Here is a 16,887-nt window from a genome sequence, read left to right on the forward strand (position 1 = left end):
GACTTATATAGAGCATATTATATGTTCCACGATATAGATATGCTATCTCATTTAACCATTGTTATAATCTTATTGTGATCAAAGATCCTCTATATAGATGATTTACATCGAGATGGGATAATTTTATCGTTCTCACCCCTCAATGTATTTTGCCCCTTAAAACACTTAGCTACCTGTAAATGATGTTTAGTGATCTAAGAATTAGTCAATTAAACAAGAGCTCATCCATTTACTTCTATTTGCTAAGCTCGAAGGGAATCATCACTTGACTTCTATACACCAGTAGAAGCTATAGATTCCATATTTATGTTCAGCACTCCCACTCAATCATACTATCATGTTCCCAAAATATACGTATCACCCTGACCCAAAAGTAGGCTTAACTAATAAATTAAAGAACATGAATAGTACTCCTGAGTTGAGCCTAAGCATATCAGGATTTAGATTCTTTTAATCTTAAGATCAACTACTGATATTGACTTGGAAAGATATAACGGTAAGTTTGTAATATCTTAACTAAGTTGTAATATCGGTCCAGTCCAATGTATACTCCATACATTCGAAACTAGTATACTTTACTAATGTCCTGGAAAGAACATAACACTTACTCCAAGTGTAAGTACACATCATCGCTGATTATCACATTAGTGTAAATCCAAAACACTGATGAAACAGGGACTTAGTCTTTTGATTCATATGATCACAATCACATTCCACTGTGTTGACGATATTGTAATTGTGAATAAACATATGATCTGGATTTAACTGATTTTATGTATAAATGTAATAAACATATTAAACCATTAGCATGTAAATTTCATGCAAACATTAATCACTTCAAATTTCTTATATTGATAACTAATCAGATTGTAAAGGATTTTATTGAGGGCACAAAACCCAACAAATGATACTACAATCCACTCATGATTTGCTTGTGGACAATAGTATGAGTATGTTTAAGTGAATAGAAGCAAATAAGAAAAAAAGACTTACAAAAGTGTTAATTTTGGTCAAGAGAGGTGGCATTTTTATGCTATATAGTGTTAGAGGAAAGAATGACATCAGATCTGCCGAAAGTTAAAGTTGTCAAGAGCTAAGAATTCAGACAAATATTTGAAACTTTCTCGACCCAGAGGGCTAGTAATGGAGCAATATCCTAGAGGAACATACTAAGATGGAATAAGACAATAGCCATTGTTTGGAAACTAACTAAAGTTTATCTAATTGGAAGTGAGGAAATTATAAGGAAAGAGAAAGGGATGTATATATTGATAACATGATTGCATTCAGATATGGAATGAAGATGCTTAAGCGAAGTATGGACTTATTTTTAAAGGTAGTTTAGGAAGTACGAGTCAAAGAGCCCTGGCTAAATAATTATAAAATGTGAGTCTCTAGTAGCAAATCAGATACAAGTGGGGTGTAGGAGGTATAGTAACGATGAACAGAGTAAGGTCTGTTCGGCATGATTTGCCAATTATGTATATAGTATCCTTACCCCGAAAACTTGGTTGATTAATATATTATGAGATTACATGATTAACCTATGGTTAAATAGTAAATGATAAATGAATAATTGGGCTACCTAGCCTATGTTAGGGTTGAACTCGTTTTAAATGGTTACTAATGCACTTACGATATTTTAGCATATATGATCTTACTTAACTAAAAGTAGATGGTTTGTACTCGAATGTAAGTTGGTTTTAGATTTTGGAGGTCTTAACAGTGCAATTAAGAAGTTGAGATTTATTTTTGTGAACTATAGAGGTCTACAATATGTAAGACATAAATATGGTTAGAAAAATATATGATATTATAAATATGAAAGTGATGTGATACCCAGAAGGTTAGTATAATAGAAGAAACAATCATTGAACACAATTACACAAATCTATCAGCATTGCAGATTTAGACTTCATCAGTATAGCAATGTAACACCACCTGATGAAATGTGGAGGAAAGAAGGACAAATGGCTGATACTACTGGAAGGATTCCTCTTTGGATAATAGGTACTGCAACTGGTGTTCTGGTGATCGGTTTACTCGGTATTTTCTTTTATGGTTCATATTCTAGATTAGGTTCATCCCTTAGTTAATATTTAGTTAATAAATGATAAAATGAAATATAGATGCTTATGGGCGATATCTAATGAAACTGTCGCTGGAATTGAGATCTCATTCAAAGAGAAGGATACCAAATATCTGGAGTTTCTTTTTTGTATATTATATGGATGATCCGATCCGTGAGGACCATGATTGGGAATTGTTTGATCGTCTTTCTTTGAGGAAGAGGCGAAACATAATCAATTTGAGTTCGACATAGCTATTTGAAATCTTAGTGAAAGACTGAATTTGTTATCTCATGTTTGCCTAGCAGACAAAAGTTAATGGGAAAAACTAGATAATCTCATAATCAAGTCAACTTGATTGAAAGGAGTAATGGAGGACCAAGCACCATAGGAGAGATTAGCGAAGAAAATACAATAGAGTGATACAAGAAAGAGACTACAAAAGAAACCAACAGCAGTTACCTCTAGGAAATTGGGAAGGCGTGACAAGTGAAATGAATACATGGATAAAGGATATCAAGAAGTGAATGTTAGACAAAAAAAAGTGGTCGAAATGGATCATTAAAATATCTATATATAGAAGACCTTTTTTTAAGAGCTTACATGTCTATTTCCAAGTGTCATGGAACAAGTGTCTATCGATGAGTGAGTAACATCTATGAAATTGAAAGAATGACACTGTAGCCTTACAATAGAAAATCAAGTAGAGAAGTAAGATTTTTCTACGTAATAAAATTTAACTAAAGAATGGGAATGATTAAAGAGAAGTTTGCATAAGGTCTTCTACCCTACTCCTTGTGTTTATTATTTTGTATTGTATAATGTGTTCTCAAGTGACATGTAAGGATGTTCATTTAGAGAATAAATAGTTTTACTTTTAATGGCATGTAAGGATGCTCATAGAAGAATAAATAGTTTCACTCTTAATGTCATGTAAGGATGGTCATAAGAGAAGAAATTTTTTTTATAATATTACGAGCATGCTATTGCAAAGTTTATGTATTTAAAGCATGTATATGTAATTTATTATGATAGAGTACGTTTTGATATTTAAGTAATGTATAGAGAAATAATAATGCTTAATTAATAAGTTATTTGTATTATATGTGTTATGGATTGATCGACAAGATATATGTTAAATGTATATTTGTTGGCTCCATATAGTAGATAAGGAGGTAATGCAGTAAGTGGTGAAAGACATGAAGACTCAACACCCCGAGTGTTGGTAATTTAAATTTCGAGGACGAAATTTCTTTTAAGGAGGGTAGAATGTAATATCTAGTTTAAAATAGTATTTAATTTTGTGTTTGGATATTAATTGTGCGAGGATAATTATCTCATTTATTTGTGTTGTTAGTGAGTTGATATTATTGCTTAGAGTAGTTGTACCAATTTTCTAAAGAAAGTTAAAGTTGTATTAACTACGAAAGTAAAATATTATAATATTTTTATAAGTAGGTAATCATTTAATTAAAGCCCGATATGAAAGTCCATTAGGTTTTTATAATATATTTATTAGATTTAATTAATGGAATAATTACATAAGACACCATTTTTTGTAAAATATTTACATTTTTACGTTCAAAGAAATTTTTTTTACATTTTTACGGTTTTCTAAAAAATAACACGAAAACAACATAAAATTAACAAGAAAATAACATAAAAGTAATATGAAAATAACATGAAAATAACAACAAAAAAAAATAAAAATAACATACATAGAACAAAAAATTAACAACAAATGAACAAAATTTTAACATAAAAAGACCGTATTTTATGTAAATAAAATCAAAAAAATCGTAAAAATGTTTAAAATTCCGTGAAATCGTATTTTTGTTGTTTTTTTGTTATTTTTGTGCATTTTTGAAATTAACCCTTAATTAATTGTATAAGTGGTATTAAATAATATTATTATTTAATTAATGTTAGAAAAATCGTAAGTTTAGAGAAATTCGCAGGTTTAAAAACTGTTTTACTAAAATGACCATATCTGGAGTTTTATAACTCCGATTGAGGTGATTCTAGTGGCGTTGAAAAGATAATTCAAAGATCTATAAATTTTGCAGAAATAACTATATCATAATTCGTAATTTTTCTAGGTCAAAACTAAGTCCTAAAGTTACGAGATTGAGAGCTTACAAATTTAAATTTAAAAGTTAGATATTTGTTTATTTAATAATTTATTATGTTTATATGTTAATATTATTATTATTATTTATAAAACTAAACCATAGTATAGGTTTCATTAACCCTAAAATTATATCGTTATATTCTTCCCACCCATCTGAACAAGACTAACCCTAAAATTTTCAAGTCATCTTTCCATTATATCCTTAGCCAAATCTAAACCATTCTTCACTCTCATCTTTGATCACCATCATCTTATGTATATCGATCCAAGCAACTTGAGGTAAGAAACTATACATTTACTTATTTATTGATCACAATAGGAGAACATTCGTAGGTCTCATTTTCTTATTTTTCAGAATGAATCATGTCTCAGTAAAACTGTCATATCTCTTTAAATACTCATCCGATTCTCACAATCTTGGTGTCTATAGAAATCTTATTGAATTTCCCATAATTCTTATGAAGAAATGTTTTACTAAATCGAAATTTATCTATGTCAAAAATTTGTATTTCTACGCTGTTTGTTGTAAATCATTTTTTTCATATATTCTATACAAGTTGTCTCAGTAAAATCAAAATATCTCTCACAACAATGATCCGATTCTAGCGATCTTAGTACCGTTGAAAAGATAATTCAATTTTCTAAATGTTTTATGAAGAAACCATTCACCAATAATTGATTATTCTAAGTCAAAATTATTGTTTAATTGCTGTAGTTCGAAATCCATTTGTTTTAGGATTTCTAAAAAACTGTTTCGGTATAATATTTATATCTCTTACGTTATAATTCTGATTTTAAAGATTTTAGTGTCATTAGAAAGGGAATTCGATTTTATAAAACTTTTATGAAGAGAGTATTCTCTGATTTGGAATATTTCAATATCAAAACTTTGTATTTCCGATGTCTCCTGTGATTCGTTACTCCATATTCCTTCTCAGAAATAGTTTCAGTAAAATTATCATAACTCCCTCAGTTTTAATCTATATTTAATGATCTATATATCATTGGAAAGATAATTGAATTTCTTATAATTTTTATGAAGGAAACTTTCACTGAATTTGTGTAGTTATTGGTCAAAAATAGTGTTCTTTCTGCTATACTGTAAGAGTACGAATTTTAATGTTAGGGCCTTGATCCATGTATTGTTATAGGTAGTAGTGACGAGATAACAAGTCTTAAGCAGCGGGATTTGAGGTAAGGAAATTAGATAGTTTTGTATTTGTTTATCTGCATAAATTTAAATTCTTTATGTATTGAAATATGATTTATGATTTGTTATTATGAATATGTATATGGTACTGAGAATGTGTGGTATGGACACAATGTGAGTTTGTGAATTGATACATAAATTATGGTTGTATGACTTGTATATGTTGTATGTTGTATTTGTATGTTTCAGGTTGTATGTTGTATGTTTCATGTTGTATGTTGTATGATAACGTCTCAGGTAAAGTGGGGGACCATGGTGGGGTATGATACAGGATAAGGCCGTTGAATGTAGAGATACCTTACCCTGCATTTTACTGAGTCGTGTATGAGATTGTTATGGTGGGTATGATACAGTGATGTTACTGTTGAATATAGAGATACCCTATCCCATAACAATGGTAGGGCTGTATAGGCCCAGGTTATTATATGAGCAGATTAGGCTCAAGATATTGTAGGGCCAGGCTAGGCCTGGGTTATGTAAGTAATGGCTATGATATGCCAATGTTATGGTAATGACATTATTATTTATAGTATTGATATGATTATGTTATGAATATGGTACTAGAGTTATGATCTCTGTATATATGTATGGTGTGAACAATTATTGTAGACCTATATGATAAAGGATTCTATGTATACAGTTATTTGGTTATGGTTGTAAAATAAGGTGTATGATATTGCTAAAACTTAATAAATACATTAATGGTATGTGTGATATTATATGGTATTGTATGAAAAACATATCCTTACTTAGCTTTTAGCTAACCCCCTTACTTTCCCCTACAGGTATTAGACAGGGAACATTGAATGTAAGTTTGATGAGTTTGGTCAGTTCTGGTATGTATACTGCGAGGGGCTATGGAGGAGCGAACGGTCTAGAACGTCGGTGGAGCCTTGTTTTTGTTTATTTATAGTAAAGTAATCTAAGCTCAGTGGGATGTTACAAATTTATTTTTTTTGCACTCAACTACTTATTTTGTTTTTAATATGAATGATCATTCACCTTTTTGCATATTTATTGTAAAACCCACTGTGTATTTCCAAACAGCTTTGAATCTTTTTAATTAATGCATCAAAATTAGTATTTTGTAAAATAAGGCAAAATATTGGGGCGTTACAAATTATCTCTTTGTTGCCTTGCTTTGGAAAACCCTCTTTTGCTGCTGAAATATTGGTAAAATTTTTATTTTCTTGTTTGGAACCCTTATGATTTTGGATAGTACGTAAGCTTTCATTGTTCCCTTTTACTCTTGTGTTCCTGATTCTATTACCTAGAACAAATGATCTCCCTGAAAGGTTTTATTCCTGGATAGCAAATGAAATGAGGACCTCTTCCAAGCAATTATGGGGAAGGATTCCCTCGTGCCCTTACTATCTTAATTAATTTATGTGACTATAACTGCTTTGTACTCTTTCAGCTTCCATAATGTCCAAGAGAGCTCGGTAGAGAGTAGTGGGGGCAGACAGAGAAATCTTTGTGGGGGAGCAAGCTCCTAGTCTAAAATTAGTGTTGAATTTATTTCCATGGGATATGGATTAATACAAAAATACGAACCTATGATAACCTTCAAAAGTATGAGACACAGAGTGGGCTCGAAAGTGTTCCAAGACTGTTTTGGAACAAATTATCTATCATGAAAGAAAAACCAAGCAATAGTATTTACAAATAATACAGTACTTTGGGCCAAGTGAAACCCAGCCCATGAGGCAGTGACTGTATGCTAACTTTCATGTTGATCACGGTCACAACTGTTATTACCTTGTCCCTTGATTGTGGATAATTAATTGTGCATTAATTATTTCATCTTCAATTATGTAGTTTCATGTTTTAGCTTGGTATTATTCCCTAATCCTGATTTGAGGAGAGTAATTTCCTTATTTTGTGCAGATTAACAAATGGGAAACTACTACTAGCTTCTAGTTACATGCTGATAGGCCCTTCTGGCTACGCGGAGCTAAGTGTCCTCCAGATATGAGCTACACTTAGCAAAGACTTGCTTGGGGTGAGTAATGCGAGTGTCCCTTATCAAATATACAAAAAAAAAAAAAAAAAAAATACCATTTGTCTCTAATAACCTTGTCAATTCAATCAAAAGGCAAGGATATCAAGGACGACTTTTATGTATCATCAACGACTATTTTTTATTCCAAATATTACTTATCAGATGTTATCCATGATAATTAACCACTTTTAAGGAGAAAATATTAAATATTTTTCACACATTATCATTCCTGATTACACTATTTTCTTGTGGTATTATTTATAGATGAGTAGTCGCTTAAAATAAACGAAGAGTTGGTGTTAATTTAAATAATTTTAACGTGAATTTTTAACAATATATATTTTTTATATTTTATTTATAATTTTATGACTTAAAATTTTATTTAAAAAAAAATACTCTTTTTAAATTTTAAAATTAAGAAATTACATTTATCTCACTGAAAAGTAAGAAAAAATTGAAAAAAAAAAATCAGCCTCACAATAATTATTAGTCACCTATATATAAACTAGGTGAAAGTTACGTGCCTAGCCACGTATTGTTAGTTTTATTTGAAGTTTGGTCTTTTTTTTTCTTTAAGATTTTGGATATATCTTTTGTTTAAGGATTACATCATTTTTTTCGAAAAAAAGAAATTACATTCAACACTTTATTATAATAATGCATTAAAGCTATGATAGTAGTTATGAAATTACAAATAAATTTAATATTGTAAAAATATTTCTTGTGTCACATGAATAGACATGGTCAATAAATTCAGTTTAGAATTCAAAATGCAGAAAGAATCAATGGTACTACTCGTAGTAGTTGGGATGCATTTCACTTTGGCAGAATTAACATTCATTGTGCAACAAGAACTCCAAACAAAATAATATATATGGAAAAAAATGTGCTCTGAAAACCATGGTGAGTTGTATCATCTTCTCATGCTCCTGCAATTTACATAATGAATTCCTATGATGAAAAACATAACATCCAACCCCCAAAAAATAATGATGTAAAAACATATTTTAAGTTCGCAATTTGTTCCAAACAAAAATATATGGAAGGCACTAATGTTTTGAAACCATCATGATAATTTATGGAACTTTTCGTAGTAAAAGAATGACATAATATTTGATTTGTTCTTTATTTATTGTTCCATTCACTTATATATAGAGCTTATAATATTCATAATCATGACATATCATACCTTGCTTAGGATATATATGTCATGGATTAAACGATATAAATCTTTCAAAATCATCACTCAAAGCCTTCATGTCTGAAGCAAACCGAACTTATCCTGCAGATGATTAAGTAATAAAACGTGTTCTTTATTTTATCACTCACTAACTCATAAAATAAACAATAAAATTCATAAATTCTCAAACTGTAAACAATAAAACTAAGCAACAACAAATAATAAATAGACTGAAAATCAAAGGCACTCACATTCTGAATCTAGGAATACAAAGTATATGAGAGACCACAAATACCTCAATAATTGGTCTATTTGGGAATGTGATTCAAGCTTTGGCGAGTCAAGAATGGAATGAACATTATGATTCCATCGAACTACTACCTTCCAACCCTTTCCGTTCCCAAATCGACCTGGTTTCGAAGCCTCTGCCTCAGCCACCACCATCTCCCTAGAAACCGAATCAATGTTTGCAAGCACACCACCGACCATGACGCCATCATCGAGACTCAGCAAGCAATTAACAGAAATCCTAATCTAAAAACCCCCTCATAAGCAATCAACCAGCAACACCATTAAGAAAAAGGCATGAACTTGTAAAGTTGAGAAAAAAGTATGAATAAGATAAACCTGATAATCAGCTATGAATAATAAACATGAAAAAAATGCATGAACTTGTGAAGTTGAGGGAATAAATTATTACAAATGTAGAAATTAATTCAATACATGAGAATAAAAATGTCCAAAACTAAATCCCTACATAATAAATAAGATTAAAACATTCCTTCATATAGAAATGATAAGGATAACCCATACCAATCCAAATATACTGTGCAAAAATAATTACACACTAATGCAAGTGTAGTAGTATAAAGTTCTTGTAATAAGCAAATAAAAGTTTGGCACATACAAATTTTTTTGCAAGATAGCTTGCACACAGTTCTAGAAGATAATCGTTGGCTGCAATGAATTTTAATTAGTAAAAATTTAATACCAAACTCTAAACATTTACTAAAGCACTCCCAATCTCCCCTATCTGAATGATAGCTGGATCATTGTTAATTGGTGGTGTAGGTTAAGCAGGGTGAGTGGGTGGAGAAGATTTGACCTGCAAATCCTGTAAAATAATAATAATAATAATAATGTCAATGCTCATCTCAAGAGTGGGGAAAAATCAGCAAATATTCCACAAGTACACATTTTCTTTGTCTGAACATCATCAACTTCCACTAATAAGATCATGAAAAAATAAAAGCAATGGGGTATAACAATTTAGGGAATTAATAATTCTCACCAACATATTGTCAAGTGTCAACAAAAAGTTAATCATGTCTAAAAAGAAATGTCAAAATACCATGGACCTGTTTAGAATTATAAGGACAAAAAATACCTAGAATTATTTAACTTTAACTATGGAACTATCTAACATATACCGCTAAGGATAGGTTCAAGCCAATATTCTTATATTTAAGTTACAATATATAAAATACCTTGATTTCACTTCCAGGGAATAATATATATTCATAGACTTTGTCACTTGGTGGAATTTGTGATCATCCTTTTTCTTTCCTTCTGTTCTAAGGATCGTACTGCCATTAATGAAGCAAATTACAAAGTGAGTACAGAAAGAAATATACATATAAGAAAACTCTACGGAGAAACAAAAAAGTCCCTTTTTATGAGACTTAAAAACTTGCAACAACTTACTAATAAGAATGTTGTGTGAAATTTAAGCAAGATCTTAAATTCTATACAGACAAAGGTAGTGTGAATTTGAGATTAAGAATGCCTCCATATCTGATCTCACTCTTGGAAGTCAAACATATCAAGCTCCCTATATACGAATCGACTGCTAAGCTCGATCGAGAAGCACTCTCAGTAGCCATACCCTATGAGTCGAAACTTCAGAGCATGGATATAAGAAACAATAGAGAGAGGGGAAGGGGAAGATACAGGTTTTTTAGGGTTTGTGATTATTTGGTCTTTTCCTTAGGATGGAAAAGGAAAAAGATCATAAATATAAAAGTTTCAATTCCCTTTTACACCGTTCACCCAATGGGAGGCCACCACATTGACGCAATCTTGGACTTGTTGGTCTTTTCAGCAAGGAATTGTATCCTCTATCCATCTCCCCCTTACCTGTCTATCGCATCTCAACACCCCGATTCGGTTCGTCGATCTCTTCACCGATGAATCGTAGAGAAGAAAGAAGAATTACAATAAATGGGGATCAAGAATCGGAGAGAATGGTCTTTGATTTCATGCAGTGATTGAAATATCAATATAGATTTAAGAGAAAAGAAAAAGGAATCTTGTTCTCGGTTTGAATCGCAATATGTTTGTTTGTAGGTTTGAAGAAAGAGAAGAACAAGTCAATCGCGATATTAGTTTTTAATGATAATATTAATAAGTTAACGGCGTTAATGATAACGTTAAAAAAAATGAAAAGATCGTTAAACCAAGAAATGCCGTTAGATAGTCACTTTTAATATATAAAGATATAAACTATACAATAACTAAAACAATAATCTTATGACAATTATAAATAAATAATAAAATAACTAAAAAAAAATGAATTATATTTTTACTAAAGATATATTTTTATAAATAAAAAATTTTAAAGAGTAAAAATAATATAAAAAAAAGGATGTTAACATATTTTTTTATCCATTTTGTAAAAAATTATAATTTTAAACCGTTATATAATTTAAACAAGGGCTGAGGTGTTCCACACACAAAATAAATAAATAAAAATAAGGAGTTTTTTTATTTTTATATTTTAAAATAATTTTTTTTATATATTTATATAGAATTTCACACAAAACTTTTATAATAATTAATGTAGCAATTTAAATCACAACTAAAATTTACATAGCAACTTACATATAACTATTAAAGAAATTACTGAAACAATCTAAATTATAAATTTAAAATAACTAAATTCCTTACAAAATAAACATGTATATATATAAGGATATGATTTTGTGTCGTGATGTACTTTCACAGAATGTATTTCGTAGTACATTAGATCGGTCTCAGAGTACATTAAATAAGTGTGAGGGTACGTTTTTACTTTTTAACCCTAATTACTCTCAGATCAATCTCAGCTGTCAGATCAAATAACTCTCTCATCTGACGGCTGCCATACATCACGGATTACAATTTGTGAAAGTACAAAACGAGATAAAATTATATCCCTATATATGTTTTGAAAGGATAATTGTGTTTTTGAATGGTACTACTACTACATATAAAACAAAATAATGAAAGGTGATAATTAATTCCAAACATTCAGTCAGACAATGCATGAAATAAATTAATTAATTACTGATCATGAATAATATTGACCCTACGTACGAAACTTAAGAGAATTATTTTAATATATATATGTAGAGATATATATACTCTATCAGTAATAGTACAAAACTTTTACTGTGTTATATATGCACGTACATTTTAACCTCTTTCTTTCCTTCCAAAATAACATTAATATATTTGACTGTTAGATTAGATATCTAAAATTAAATACTCCAATATGTCTCCATCTAATATATATATATAATCAACAAAGAGAATTTAATTTAATTAATGTATATAATATATATGTCTTCTTCTTTATAATATATACTAGAAGAGAGTTACGCGGCGAGCCACGTAAATATTAGTTTTATTTTAAGTTCTAGGGGGTTTTTGTTTAAGAATTTAGTGACTAATTGTAAATTATGTTATAAACGATATGTTTTATAAAACTAATTGTTAAGAATATCATAATTGTATATATAAACCTATAAATGTTTTATGTTATAAACGATTTTTTGAGTTTAAATTTTATATTGATGATTGTTATTTAAGGTGGGTATTGGTGTAGTTTTTTTAATTTAAAAAAGATTGTTTAATTTTTTGGGTTTAATTATTGGGTTTAAACGTTTGGGTTTAAAAAAAAAATCATGTAAGCCTAATCTGTTAAGCTAATCGTGTAACAATATTAATATTTGTTAATTTTTTATTTATTTGTTAACGTTTAACTAATAAAAAAAATATCAAATATACGGTTTGTTATGTTAGAGAGATATGTGGCTAGGATAATTTTTTTTAATTTAAAAAAGATTGTTTAATTTTTTGGATTTAATTATTTGGTTTAAACGTTTAAAAAAAGATTGTTTAATTTTTTGGTTTAATTATTTATATATTTTTGAAAGTTAACGGGAGATCAAACCTATCGTTAAATTTAACAGAATATTCTTTTATTATTAAAGTATATTCTGTTAAACCAAGAAATGCCGTTAGATAGGCACTTTTAATATATAAAGATATATCGACTTTGTTTATAAATTAGCTATAGGTCATATATTATGTGCTGTATATTCCCTAATAAAAAGAAAAAACTGGCCTTATGCATCAGTCAATAATCAATAGTCAAATGTACGTTGAGAAACTATATATACAGACGCGGACCCACTAGACAAAGTAGGGCAGTCGTCTCTTACAAAAATTTTAAAAATATATATATATATACAATTTAATTAATTACAATATATATTTATAATAAAAAATAATATTTAAAAATATAATATTAATTTTAGTGTAATGATTAAATTAAATTACATATAGATTAAAAATTAATAGTTCAATTTCCATAAAAAGAAAAAAGGCTAAAAATTATTATTATTATAAATTAATTATATGCTGTGATTTCTGTTCACCGTTTAGAAGTATTTTTTAGTTCATTATTTTTATCAATAATATAATTATTTTTTTAAAAAAAAATAGTAAAAACAATATTCTTTAAATATTTTACTGAATGAGTAATTATTTTTTTTATACATACAATAAATAATTATTTAAATTTTATTTTTTGATACTATAAATTATTTAAAATGTTTTAGTAATTTACAAACGGCTCATTAATCCTTGTTATAAAGAGTTTCAAATTAATTTAAAAATCAAATACAACCGTATATATATATATAAAATGTATAAATTATATTTTTCTCATTTACTACTTAATTTTAAAATGAAACTTCATTAATATATATACACTCATACTCTAATATAATTTCTAAATATATATTAATATAAAAAATAATCAAATTAAAAAAGAAATGTCCTCCTTATTATCGAAACAGATCGAAGTACAGTCTAAATTTAACCATTAACTATATAAACTTGCAAAAACAAATTATAGGGTGGTTATAGCAAGTGGTGTCACATGGGGTCTAAGTTTAAGTGTCTCACTACACTAGGAAGAGGTAAATAATTAATATTATTCCCACAATATATATATATCTTTATATATTAAAAGTGCCTATCTAACGGCATTTCTTGGTTTAACATTCTTGGTTTAACAGAATATACTTAAAAATAAAAGAATATTCTGTTAAATTTAACGATTAGGTTTGATCTCCCGTTAAAAAATAAACCCAATAATTAAACCCAAAAAAATTAAACAATCTTTTAAATAAATAATATTTTAAATATTAATAATCTCTTTTTAAATTAAAAAAATCATCTTATCTAACAAACCTATCTTGGGAGAATATTAATAATTTTTTTATTTATTTTTTAAAAAAGAAAAATATAGATAAAATATCTAGAAAAGATAATATAAAAGAAGATTGATTGTGTTGGCTTAGAGATTTTTGGGCTTGGGCTTAAAAAAATAATTAAAAAAAAAAAGATGAAATGGGTTGTAATTAGTATTTACCTTATATATTTGTGCTTATTTTTAGTTTTATTTTTAATTTTACCACCAAGAGGAGAAGGTTGAAAAATATTAGAATATGAAAATATTATTGGTGCTTATTAGTAATTTGCAAAGAATGTGAAAGTCTATAAATATATAGTTGTGTAAAAATTTTATTATTAGATATGAAATGAGATAATAGAACTTTTTTCAATTAGAAGATTAATGTACATTTTACTATTAATAACATACATTATTATAACACAACTATGTTTTACTTACTAAATATACTGACACATATTTTATTTTTATAAAACAAATCGTTCAAATAATTATACTATTTTAATTATTAATTAAAATAAAAAACTAAAATATTAAATAAAACTAACACTACGTGGCTTGGCACGTAACAATCACCTAGTATATATATATATATAGGCAATCACCTTAATAATTATTAATAGGGTAAATACTATTTTGGACCCTGTGTTTTGCAAAAGTTACAGATTGGACCCTGTATTTTGTTAAATGACAAAATGGACCCTGTATTTTCTAAAATAGTAAAAATAGGACCCTGAGCTTAATTTTTGACAACTTTTTTTTTAATACAACTAATTTGAAGACAATGCTTAATACGAACAGATACAAAAAATGTAAACAGTTTTGTCATAACACTTTTAGATCGGATTATAATTAAACTTTATTTTGACAAAAAAATCAATTCAGGGTCCTATTTGTACTATTTTAAAAAATACAAGGTCCATTTTGTCATTTAACAAAACACAGGGTCCAATTAATAACTTTTGTAAAACAGAGGATCCAAAATAGTATTTACCCTTATTAATAACATTATACATATTTTATATCATTACTGTAGTAATACCCCTTGTCCACATCAACCTGAGTTTTTTTTTTAAAAAAAACATGAGTTTATTTTAACCACCAGTTAATGTATATATGCAGATCAAATTTCAACCTTATTTGAATTCTTGCCACCTTGTTTTCTAATAATAATTATCAAAATTACAAAAATATTTTTCAAAATAACATATAAAAAGTAATAATAATCTATATATATCCCGTGTAATTTACACGATCGATCATTTGAAAAAAAAAATTATATGTGCTTTTTTATTATTAATATTGCATAATTATTTATTTACTATACCTTTTATATATAATTATTTATAAATATATATAAGGTACTCGAACATTCTCAAGTACTCTCAAAAGTTTAATAATGTCTGTAAAATATGTCTTGTCTAATACTTAATGAATTAGGTATACATATAATTTTACTCATGATTGGTATTTATTATTTTGTTAAAAAAACAATCTTCTTTTCGTTGTTCATTTTTATATTAAAATATAATGGATAATTTAGTAAGTAAATAATTATACTGAATAACTTGCTTTAATCAAGTTATTGGATTGAATTATTTCTAAAATATTATATAATATATATTATATATTTTATATATTAATAATAATATGTTAATATTAATAAGAATAAATTAAAAGTGAGAATAATTTATATGAATAATCTTTTTAACTTTAATTATATGATTTAGATTTTGTAAATATCCGAGTTGTTTAGATATGAAGAAAAAATTATATTGTAAAAATTATTATATTTATAATATATAATGCAGTGCGATTTAAACTGTAAATATTAAATTTAAAAAGCAATACATAATGTGGCAAAAATTTAAGTTGTAACTACACTATAAATAAAGAATCTCAAACCGTATTTTATATGCAGTCTAATACCAAACAACATATAAGAGATATACATTTTTTTTATTTCTTTCCAACCAAACATAGGCGAATTTATGATCAAATTTAATTTTCCTAATGAGGCTTGGATATAATATTTGGACATCCATGGAAGATAATTAAAGGCAGATTTTATTTGTACTCCAAAATTTTATAAAACACTTTATTTTCATGGTGTTTATTTTATATAAAATAAATACCTTTAATCTATAATAGTTTTTTTATTTTTTTTTTATTTTTTCTTTTAATATTTGTAAAAAAAATATATGTATCAAATAAAAATAATTATTTTTTATATATTATAATTAAAATAAAAATTCATATATAATTTTTCTAAAAATATATATATAAAAATAAAATTATAATAGTATTGAAATTAAAATAAAAAAAATGTGAAAAAAAATAATAAGAGCAAATTTTTAAAATTATTCTAATTATTTTTAATAGTTATGTGCACTTATAATTATATGAGGTACAAAAAAGAACTACCACTCTCATTTTCTCCAGGGAAGTTCTATTTGCACCTCATTTAAAAAAAAAAAACTTAAATAATTTTTAAAAATTATTTTTAATGTTTTTTTAATATTGTTTCCTCATATTGTTTTATCATTTATGTTAATTTAATACTTATTTTGATTTTATTGTCATAATTTTTTCTAAATTATATGTATATAGTTTTTTATTATTTTTTCAAGGAAAATTTTATGTACTTTTTATTTTCATTTTTTTGTCATAATATTTAAAAGATAATTAATTTTTATTCGGTAGGTATATTTTTCAAAAATATAGATTAGAAAAAAAAAAGTTAAAAAAACTTAATACAATTAAAGATATAAGTC

The 16,887-nt window shown here is 27.2% G+C and overlaps 1 long non-coding RNA gene across 1 annotated transcript; it reads right to left on the reverse strand.

Annotated features, from left to right (window-relative positions):
* Window positions 1-7,931: 7,931 nt before the first annotated feature.
* LOC115705428 (uncharacterized) lies at window positions 7,932-10,978 on the reverse strand. Its single transcript, XR_009685138.1, has 5 exons — window positions 10,297-10,978; window positions 10,080-10,178; window positions 8,888-9,706; window positions 8,602-8,694; window positions 7,932-8,341 (listed from the first exon to the last, which is right to left on the reverse strand). It is a non-coding gene; the product is annotated as an uncharacterized LOC115705428 (long non-coding RNA).
* Between the last annotated feature and the right edge of the window lie 5,909 nt (window positions 10,979-16,887).

This window comes from Cannabis sativa, chromosome X (genome assembly GCF_029168945.1).
Source record: "Cannabis sativa cultivar Pink pepper isolate KNU-18-1 chromosome X, ASM2916894v1, whole genome shotgun sequence".
Taxonomy (NCBI): Eukaryota; Viridiplantae; Streptophyta; class Magnoliopsida; order Rosales; family Cannabaceae; genus Cannabis; species Cannabis sativa.